Here is a 9,526-nt window from a genome sequence, read left to right as displayed (position 1 = left end):
ATGCCAGACAGGGTGTATATGTTACCACTTAAGCCATCACTCAACCTTATAAATCAAGAATTTTTATCTGTCTCTCACAGGTGGAGAAAATCAAGCTGCCAGTGGCCTAACAATGTACTCAAGATCACATTGTTACACTGGGCAGTATTAGGATCAGAACCCTAGTCTGATGTGCTTGGCTTTCATTGGGGTATCTCAAGGCTCAGCTACTGACATTTGGGAAATTCTTTATGATGGAGGGGCTGCTGTGTGTTTTTGGATGTTTAATCTCTATGCTAGTTCCCAGGAACATCCCCATCTCCAATTAAAAATAACAACCAGAAATGTCTTCAGACCTAGTGGTTTCCCCTGGTGGTCAAGCCACTCCATTCCCAGTTGATCATTACTCCGCTTTGTTAGTACAGATATGTCCTCATTCAATTCTCACAATCATTGAATACACTAGAAACCATGAATGTTCCCATTTTACACATTGCAAAATAGAATCTAAAGAAATTGTGAGTTGACCAAGGTTTTAGAGCTTGGGAGTAGTGGTGGAACTAGTGACAGTGGTGAGAAGTTGAGTCGCCCTGGGCTCGATGTCACACTGCCACTACAGTTTTGCCACTTTGAAAGACATTTGAAGCCTCTGAAATTCAGCTTGTTGACAGATTCAAGTGCACCCATCTGTAGTGCGTGCAGCAATATATATCGTAAAACACACTCACACTATAGGTGGGTGGGTGGTGAAGGGAGAGTGTCCGGGGACCCTAAGTTGAGAAACACGGAACATTGTGGAAGTGACTCCAAACCAAAAATTCAGGAGAAAGAATGGAGATGATGATTGGAAAAGAATGAAGTTTAGAGTCAAACTGACAAACTGGCTCAGCACTCAGTTTAATTACCAAGGAAGGTGCTGAAGATGTCTTTATGCCAAGTGACCCGCAATGCTGGATGGGAGAATCTTCTCCAGGCCTTTAGTGATATGCTCAGTGTCTTCAGATCACCACCCATCTCTGGCTCAGGTTTAATTCCCAGGCTGAGTGGGTCCCTGTGCCTGGTTTGGAAGCTTAGTGCATCCTGAAGTTCTAAAAATGGTACAGTGGAACAAAAACAGCTGTGTCAATTTCCAATTTCCGCTCTATTCAGATTCACACTCTGCCGCCTCTCCTATCTCAGAGGCCCTGGGACCCAGACGCACGTACACATGGGTACACACGTGCACACTTTCCCCCTTTGCTTTCTCAGGCCCTGGAGCCCTGGGAGGGACATGGTCATGCGTACAGCACACACACACACACACACACACACACACACACACACACACACACGGCTGCTTTCACTCACTCAGGTTCATTTCTCCACAGAGAAGGAGTGTTTCTAGTTTTCCAAAAAGGAATTGCAAACAAGAGAAGCCACAAGAGCCCAGACTACAATAAAATGTTGCAATATGCTTTCAAGCTAGAGCGACTAAAGAGCTGGGAAGAGAAAGCGACAGTATAATGTCTATTTTTATCTTTAGCTATAATCTACCCACTTGTAGTTTCATAGCTGTCAGGAGGTAGAAAAGGACATGTAATCAGCCTCCCGTTCTTTCTCTGCTTGTGTCTAGCACCCGTGTGACACGGATGTGGGTGTGTGTGCACATACACAGACATTTTAACACAACTGTCAAGAGAGCTCCATTAAACTCACACTTCAAGTCTGGCAATTTTAGAATCTATCCCTTTGTCCTTTATTTCTTGGCCAAACACAGACGGTGAAAAATAGGTGATTATAACCCATTTTCTGTGTGCCAAGGGATCATGGTTACCACTGGAGGACCAGGACTGCTCACACACCTGTTCATCTCTTCCAGCATTGGCCAGAAGGGCTGAGAATGTGCTCGCTACCCACTAACTTGAAGATTGCCCATTTCCTTTGGAGGAGGCAAACACAGACTAATAGAAATAACGCAGAGACCTGAGCATCTTGCCCTGTTCTGCCAGGCACAAGTTCTGTGACCCTTGTGGACTTTCAGAGATCTCATGTGTAGAGAAAGGACCACCTCTATTTGATGAGAATTTAAAATAAGGTAGATAAACACAAATGTTATCACGCAGTAGAAGCTGAAGAAATTTTACTTCTTATCAGTATCATTTTTGTTATTGCTGCATTATCTATATTAATTTTATTGTCACTAGTAGTAATGGGAGCAGCAGAGGTGCTAGAGTTTGGGGGTTCATGTCTACCCATGTACTCTTTGTTATGTTTCCACTGGTCTTCTGCTGTGCGGTTGGCATAGGGTGCTGTACGAGATTGTTAGATGACCATCACAGAGAGGGCGGAGGAAGGATCTCATTGTGGTGCAGTGGTAGGATTCTGAGGGAGTTTATGAGCCCTTGCCTTCTCCCTTAAATCCCTGCAGGTACGGATATAAATCTCAGTGGAGAAGCTCAGTGCTTTGCAAGGCCTTTCTACCAGAAGCTTCCTTTACACAGGCTGCAGTGGCAGCTCAGTGTGAAGGCAGGGCCCAAGGATAAGTTTGGTGGCAACTCTTCAGAAACCCCGGGCACCTGAAGTAGTACAGACCTCAATTCAGGAGTCATCCTGCTTTTTTACTTATTTATTTATTTTTTGCCATGTGAACTTATTACATTGCTGACCCATTCACAGATTCACATTTTTTCATCTGTAAAATAATATGTCTATATGATATGGTAAGGTGCAGAGGAGGTTCAAAATGTGGACAGCATTCTATAAACTAGAGGGTGCCAAATAATGTTGACCGGCCGCGTTGTACTAAAAGAGGGCAGAGGAACAGGTCAGCCTTTCCAAGTCCTGAAGTTCCTAGAAATATATTAGTTTCTTGGTGCCTTAGACTGATTTTTTCCCACTTTTGGGGTAATCTTATTTCTAAGTAGAGATTTCCCTCTGTGATCCCCGCCCCCCCCCCCAGCCCGAGTACAGGCCCAGAGATACACAGTCATTTCTTTGTCTGCAAGCTCATTAATGCAGCACCAACCTCAACAGACGAGCAGCTGTTTGGTGGTGTCTGGCTCACTGAGAGGGACACACAGGTACTGCTGCTCCTGTTAAGCATTTGTGGGATGACAGATTGCCTCAATGAAGTGTCCATGTGCTGCTCCATTATGATGCTTCAGGTCGAGAAAAAAAAAAAAAGTCTGGACCTACCAAAAAGCTTTCACAGATTGGAAAGTGCACAGTTTGGGGTGTTTAGCACTTTAGCACATGCTCTGTGACTGTGCATTCAAGGCAACATGTCAGAAGAAATTAGTCTGCAGCAGGCCACATATGTCAGCCAGCCGGTGAAGCATTTGCCTGACACCCAGGCTAGGGGCTTAGAGAAAAAGGCTGCTCACCTTAAAGGCCCCTCAAAGTTAGCATGTTTATGAGATTGTCCAGAATCTCATACTCAGGTCAGATAGTGCCAGGGAGAAGTGTGAGCTTGAAGAAGGAAGGAAGTAACAGCCATCGGTGCTGAGAAAACAAAATGGAACCTCCTGTCATTTCATTTACTTTGTGTCAGAGAGAGAGAGAGAGAGAGAGAGAGAGAGAGAGAGAGAGAGAGAGAAGAGAGAGAGAGAGAGAAAGAGAGAGAGAGAGCTGAATTGCATACGCTGGCATATAATATAATAACCTTGCCAAGTGGGCACTATTAATATCCTAGTAATATCTGCATTTTCAGATGGGAAGATGAAAGTAGGGAAAGGTCATGTGGTTTGAAATTCATCTGACCAGGGAGTCCCCAGAAGACCTCTCGTAGCCCTCCTTCCTCGTACTGGGCATGTTCAAAGGATGCAGGGAGACTGTGAACAAACCAGGCAGCATTTGTACATGCACCTCTGAGCTCTTCCAAAATCAAAAATCTGGCAGGCATCATCCTATAACACAGGTGCATATCTGATTTCCACTTGGAATTTCTTTCTAAATTGGTGACACCTTCTTGCAAGACAATCAGTAGAGGTGAATCATTTCCTCTTGCAAGTGGATTGAGAAAAGGTAGAGAGAATAATTAGGAGTATGTAGTTAAAATGTAGGAAGGAGGTGAGTTGAAGTTAAAGACAACAGGGGTAGAGGCAAGGGTAGATGTGAAGAACTGAAAAGACGGGGTGACCAATGTGATTAAAAATAGAGGGAGAAAAAGTTCCAGCTTTGGAAACTGTCCATTTCCTAACTAAGCATAGGAGGAGGGAGATGAATGATTTTCTTAAAAGAAAGGGGAGGTCAGTGGGAAGGGAAGGGCACAGCCCCAGTCAGGAGGGGAGCACGGAGCTTCTGTTGAAGACTTGGGAGTGGCTGTGAACAGAACCCAGTCAAGGGAGAGGAAACCCAACCAGGAGAGTGAAAAAGAAGTGGAAAGAACAGTGAGAATTAACGATTGTTTAAAAGTTGTCCAAGGAAGAGGAGGGATGTCAGTCACCTGCAGGGAATGTCACTTCCTTCAGATAATCAGATTTAAATTGACTAAGCATTATGGAAAGAAGCAGGGCGGCATCCTGCTGTACTGATCAATCATCCCATCCGGGCACAGTGGTGTGAAAATTAGCCAAGCAGACTACACAAACCACCGATTTGCAAGCCTGTGCATCTACACAGATACACACAGTGCCCCCCTCAGCCACATATATTTGGGGTGGCTTTGCTGAGAGCTGCTTTGAAGAGTAAATTTGAGTAGGAAAGATTCAAGTAAATATTCTACCCTTTCCTCACTAACGAGACCTCTATTCTTGAGGCTTTAAGTTTCCAAAGAGCCACGGAGTGTAGAAAGAGGTGACAGTGTGGGGTAGGAGAAGAACAATAAAACACAGATCTGTTGCAGCCAAACTCCTCCCTAGGTTTGGTGGCATAAAGACAACAATTCAGAGGGTTCTTCTGTTTCACTGAGTCTGTTTCTCTGGAGGGCTGTGTCCTGTGTCTATGCTGTATGCGCTATGTGTGTCAGTTAAGAAGCAGGATATGGTCACGGAGTAGGTCAGAGAGAAGTCACAGGCAGGGCTAGTCCGTGACTCCTAAGTAGCTATGCATCCTTGGGAAAGTTAGTTAAGTTCTCTGAGCCTCAGCATCTTCAGTATAAAATGAAGTATTTGATGTGGACTCCAAGTTCTCAGTGAGACATCAGAGATTGTTTTGGAGTCATAAGGAAACACGCAAATGCATTCATAGAAGAATTTTGCAAATAACCAGATTTCACCAACCTGAGATGACCTGAACAAGGTCAAAACAAGCCCATGGTTTCTGTGATAGCTGAATGACCAAGGCTGCTAACCTCTATCTCATCTCCTGCCCAGATTTCCCAGCGGGGCCAGGAACTTGCATACAGAAAAGGCTTCCTCGTTTGCCTATTGATCCCAGGATAAGTGAAAGGCTGATCAGTCCTACAAATTGCCTGAAATCCATGTGGACATCTGATGACTTCTGAGGACTTCTGGTCAAATTTATGTAGAAACCAAGCAGGCCTGCACATATCAAGATTGGGCAGACTCCATGCTCTGGCTTTCTCGGGACTTGCTTGATGCCCCTAAGACCTCAGAGTAATCCTCTGCTACTTTGGATCTGAGTCTACTACCTATCCCTCGCATTATTTTCCGCCCGTGACCCTTCATGATCTCAGCTTCAACCACCCTGACCTTGACCACACCCCTCAGGTATTTCCTGTGTACTGTGTGTGGAGGAATATTTGTCTAGTGTCTTTTAGTTAAGGTTCAATTTAGGAACATTCTCAATATAAAAATATGTAATGTATAATTGTGCAAGGGTTTTATCAGGTAGGTTTACCCTGTGAGAAGGGGAAGAGTCCCAGGGGCCAACTATGGAGTCAGAGGCAGAAGAATCCAAAATAGCCCTTTGTATGCAGGAGAGCCAGAAGATTCAGTAACAGTGAGAAATTGAAAGCCAGGAAGCCCACTGCAGAGTTACTGGTGTGAGTCTGTGTTGAAAAGCCAAACAGTCTCCCTTGTAAGGCTGAGAGTCTGCACTGGAAGGCTGAAGGAACTGAAGAACAACGTTCAAAGGCGGTGGTGAAGACTAGAGCTTCTCCCGCAAACAGGACACACTTCTTCCTTCTTTCTCTTTTTCATCTGTCCCGGATTTGAGCCATTGATTGCTGCCACCCATATCTCATGTGGCCTTTCCTTTCTCAGTTTTTAGCCTACGTGTCAATCATCTGCAGACACACCCAATTTTTTTTTTTTTTTTTACTGATTTCCCAGGTGGTTCGTACTGCAGTCTCGCTGACATATCACAATCAGCAGTCACTTCTGATGTCACAAAGTAGCTACCTTGCTTCTGAGTTTCTACTATAAAGTTGGCTCCTCAGAGAAGCCTCCAGAAAACATTCCATATAAAATAGCAACTTGGGCATTTTTTCCGTATTCAGCCTTATTTTTCTTTATAGCATACTTGACATTTTTATATTTGCTTACTGATTTGCATGCAAGGATGTAAGTTTCAGGAAGATAGGGACTTTATTTCTGTATTCCCTGTATCTATAATCATGCCTGGTACAGGTGCTTAATAAGGAGATTGTTGAACAAATTAATGAATAAATGAACAAACAGTAGAGAGTACACATTGCTCCAAGAGTTATCTCTCTTGACAGTACAACTCTTTAAGCTTATTCATGTTATTGAGGAAGATAAGATCCCTTATGTGTCAGTAAGGCGCGGTAGATGACACTTTAATTTCAGATGGTGGTCAATGCTATGCAGAAAAGAAAGCAGGGCAATGGGAAGGACAGTAGCTGAGCCGACATGGTGAAATTTCTTTTAGAGAGTAGCTAGAAAGAGTCTTTGTTTCCAAAGAGCTGTGCAAGTGAAGAATTGAGGAAATAGCAAATGGAAAGCCCCTGAGGTTGGAGTCAGCTCATTGCATTGAGCAAGTTTAGGAAAGCCAGTGTTTTGGTGCTTAGGGAACAGAAAGGAGAGCACGCAGCCTGAGCGGATGGGTGGAGGCTCAGGCACTTAGGATTCAGCTTACTGACCATAGTAAGGAACCTGGGTTTTATTCTAAGGATAAGGACAAAGCAGTCACAGGTTGACACTGTCAGAGGAGGTTCAAATGGCATTATGCATTATAACTGTAATGATACTGATTGACCTTGTTACTGAGTTTGGGTCATACAATGCGGAGTTCTATCTTCAGGAGGATTTTCTTTTTGAGGTTGTATAAAGTTGCAGCAACACAGTCTATCATACCAGTTTTTCATTAAATATATTTGAATTCATCTGGGGAAAGTCACGTTTCCATTTCTGTTTTTCAGAGGGCTTCCCTACTACTGGGAAAGGTTTCAGGTTGTTAGAAGATCTACCTTATTTTTCTCTTAATGCCAGTAGATGATACTTCAGTGTCACAACTCTAGGTCAGTGGCGGCAAACTATGGCAGACTGTCTATGTCATCAAAAGCTCTGAAAGGTTCACTTCACTGCTCTAGGCTGTGCCCTTGAACTATGAAAAATGATACATGTTTGTATGCACACACACATAATGCACACAAACACACATTCTTTCACCTCTAAATGTCTATACTTTTTTGCTTTCCTGGTAGAAGACTATTTTTCTGCATTAGATTCCTAGTATAGAGTTGGTTGTATTTGTTTATGGTGTAGGAAAATTTCTATGATACTTAGTCAAATGCAAGAACTTTTTGGCATAGAGCTTCTAGAAATGTATAGTTCAAAAGAATCTCAGTTTTGGGAAAATCCCTTACAATTTCCAACTTTAAGTGTTAATTAAAGTAGGAAAAGATTGTTTGGTATCAATTTTTAGCACTTATTTACTTCTTATTTACTATTTACTTGTGGTGCTGGAGATTCAATCCAGAGTCTCACACATGGTAGGTAACTGTTTTACCACTTAGCTACAAACCCTTTCTTTACATTTAAAAATTTTGTTAGGTTCATAATTGAATCATCTTTTAGGTAATGTGAATCCCTGGCATCATAATAAACTCACCAGTGAAATACTGAACTGAGATGTTTCAGGGCTAGATCAGAGTAGTAGACCCTCTCAAAATTTGTGGAGACAAAAATCTGTCCTCTTTAAAAGGATAATTTTCTCCCAGAATTCATTCTTTAGCTAGTGCTTACTGCTCCTTGTCTGATAGCAAATGCTAGCAGTCAACTAAAGAAATCAAAAAGCAGCAAATGAATATTAATGGGACAATTCTGAAACAGTTAATCATGCATGGTTTGATGGCTTTGTGAACACGCAAGCTGCCAATTCAACATATAGAAAATTTCTCTTAGTGAAATTGTGTTTTGTGTGATGGAGTTCACAATGATGATTTTAAGATGTTTTGCATAAAATAATTTTTTTAGTTTTTACTTTTTATTAGTGCATTTTTGCATTACATAATAATTACATTTCTTGTAAAGTAATACATGTAATACCTCTTAGTTCTTATTTTGTTCTCTTTCCTTTCCCTGATTTCCATCTCCTTTCTTCTGTTGATCCCCTTCCCATTGTACAAGATCTTCCTACTCCCTGTTATCTGTCTTTTCTTGGGTGCATCCTGAGAGCATAATGTTAAATGAAATAAAACAGACACACAAGCTGAATCAAGTTTATCATATGATAAACAAAATTATAGAGAATGTGGTACAGTATTTTGCAAACAGCATCATTTCTTTAAGGTTCCTCATCTCTTCTGTAAGATTGAGAACCATTTTTAGGGTCATTTGAGATATATCCCTTAGAAATTCTTCAAAGAATATTTAGTCTCTTAGCCACCAATGTCTTAGAATACTTTTGATGCCTTAGTTATTTGTTACTGAGACAAAATACCTGATCCCAAAGTTAAGGGAGGAAAGGTTTATTTAGCTCACCGTTTGCAGAGGTTTCAGTCCATAATCTGCCAGCTCCAAGGCAAGATTTTTCAAAACACAACAGTTCCTACTAGCCAAGGTAGCAAAGCAAGCAAAGGGTGGATACCGGGCTCTTTCTGTCCCTTATAGTGTATGCAGGCTGCCTTCCCTATAGCAGGCCTAGCAGTCACACTCTTACTCCTAACCTGAACTATGCCAAACCAATCAGTGAACTAATTGACTAATCACACACCCTTAATCCCAGAATCCCACACTCTAGATCCAGCCACCCCTGTAGAAGTCCTTTAACCACATAAGGCTTTGGGAGGATACCTAGACACAAACCATAATACTTGACTAGTTTTTAGAGTATCTGGATGAAAATGTGATTGCTGTGAGATATTTAGAAATGGAAGTTCGTGTTCACTTATTCAGCATACGTGGCCTCTTCTCTATGCTGTGCTTGGTCATCTATTGTCAGAAATACACGAGAGCTCAAAAATCACCTCCATCCGTATCACAGGTTTGCAGAGGAAAGACTGGGAAGCAAATTTTGTAGAATCCTTTTTTGCCATGTGTTTTCAAACTAGAGTCTGCCAATGCTAGCCACTCATGTGGGATTTAGAAGGTGAGTAGAAAAAAAGGCCATTTTACTCCAGAGGCAGTTTAGGCAGATGTGTGGACAGATGGCAGACTTGAATTACCTGCTCTGTGCTGCAGGCAGTGGAGATGGTCTATGTAAC

Source organism: Cavia porcellus, unplaced genomic scaffold, assembly GCF_034190915.1.
Source record: "Cavia porcellus strain 051 isolate PalLab524CR breed Dunkin Hartley unplaced genomic scaffold, mCavPor4.1 scaffold_1, whole genome shotgun sequence".
NCBI lineage: Eukaryota > Metazoa > Chordata > Mammalia > Rodentia > Caviidae > Cavia > Cavia porcellus.
This window is presented reverse-complemented; position numbering follows the sequence as displayed.